Raw genomic sequence first — 2043 nt, forward strand, 5'->3', positions numbered from 1 at the left:
AGAAATTGGGAGCAGCAATCTGAGAGCTATAATACACGAAATATATATATAAACTCTGCCTTAAAACTTATATATAAGAACAGAGCTTATATATACACAAAGATATATAGCAGCCCTGCTTATTAGTTCACTTCCTTGGTTGTAAAATTTTCCTGTCTGGGCATTGAGGGTTTGGCAGATTAGATCAATTTAGCTCACCTTACACTCATGAGTAATGTCCTTTTCCATATATATATATATTCTTCTTTATGCATTCACTTGATCACTTCTCCCACATGAAATGCAACTGCTGGTTGCTTAAAAGCCAGGGAATACATACTTCATGGGCCACCAAGAGGTACTGCAGCCAACCATTGCATGTTCTGTAGTTTATCTTAGATTTACTGTGCTCACACTTATCACAAACATACATGTTCAAACTCAAAAGATATAGTCCAAACGACGCGAGATTAGATTTAAAAGAGATTATCCCTGCTTTAATGAGACCTCTTTGTCCCAAGGGGCTTATAGATAGCTAGGTTGCTCTTTATAACATTATTATTATTCAAATTTAAGATAAAAGGAGGTTAATGATATTATGGCTAAAATATAGCAGGGATACCTAACAAAAGAAAGCTAAACGTGGGACTAGTTCTGCCAAATCGTTAGGTTTTTGATCTAGGTAATCAGTGATAATTTAGATTGCTGGAAAAATATATTGTGGAGTATTTTTGATAGTTGTGGCAATTTGGATGCATTGACATATGATTTTTGTAATTTGGAATGCCATTTGTTTTGTAATTTTTGGTATTTTACGAGATTGTTTTGATTTTGTTAAGTTTAAATTAATTGTTTGACGTTTTGACCATGTTTCTTACATTCCAAAAAACCATTTAAACCACTAAGTAATGGCTTAGATAGTTCAAAACACGTGATGATTTTATTATACTTTAAGAAATAGTCTAATTATGATTAGTGATTTAGTTAAAAAAGCACTTTTAAAATCATCTAATCATCTAAAGGTCATTACACACTCTTAAATTGAACTCTTAAATGTAGAAAATTATATTGCATTTTACGTCGCTTATTATTATGTTTCTCCTTCTCCTTTATTTTTTTTTTTGCAGCCATGATTAGGAAGAAACGTCTAAGAAAGACAAGCATTACTGATTTAGGTGGAGATGCCTCACTTCCTACACATGCTTCAGCATCATTGTTAGCTCCACCATGATGAGGGGTTAATATTTTCTAAATCTTAATGAATTATATCCTCATTTTGACTTTATAATTGTGCTTAAAATAAGTAATTATTTGCATTTCATATTATTACAGGATGAAGCAAGGAAGCTGTCTTCTACAATTAATTAGGGGCATAAATCGAAGACGTTGGATTACCCATTATTGTTGCTCAAAATCATGGGCCAACTATGGAGTCTAGAGGATGTTTCAAGTGCACTTGGCCCAACAATCAAATAGAATCCAACACAAGGAAAGCCCAAGCTCAAGCCCAACACAAAGAAGGCCCAAACCCAAAAATATGAAAAGCCCAAGTCCCACAAATAGGATGACATCATCGCTTACATCATGGGATAGGATGACATCATTGCTTACATCATGGTTGAAATGACATCATTGCTTACATCATGGTTGAGATGACATCATCGCTTACATCATGGGTTGGAATGACATCATTGCTTACATCATCAATTAGATATTTTGTATTATTAAATTATATAATTAAGTGGTTTCCATTACATCTTTTAGCCAATAAATAGAGCACTTAGGTGCACTTGTAAGGGAGGATTATTCTTGAATGAAATTTCAGTTGTTTTAATTGCTCTTGTTCTCTCTTATTTTCTCTTGCAATCTTACTTCTTTTCTTTCTTCTTTTAAATTCTTATGTCATTTATTATTACTTTATTATTCACCGCCTAAATGGCCGGTTAGTTTATGCCTTTAAATTTCTACAATTTTAATTCTTGTCATTTAATTATTCACCGCCTGAATGGCTGGTTAATTTTCGCTATTTTAATTCTTGTCATTTAAATTATGTTATTTAAATTA

Source organism: Diospyros lotus, chromosome 7, assembly GCF_014633365.1.
Source record: "Diospyros lotus cultivar Yz01 chromosome 7, ASM1463336v1, whole genome shotgun sequence".
In the NCBI taxonomy this organism is placed as follows: domain Eukaryota; kingdom Viridiplantae; phylum Streptophyta; class Magnoliopsida; order Ericales; family Ebenaceae; genus Diospyros; species Diospyros lotus.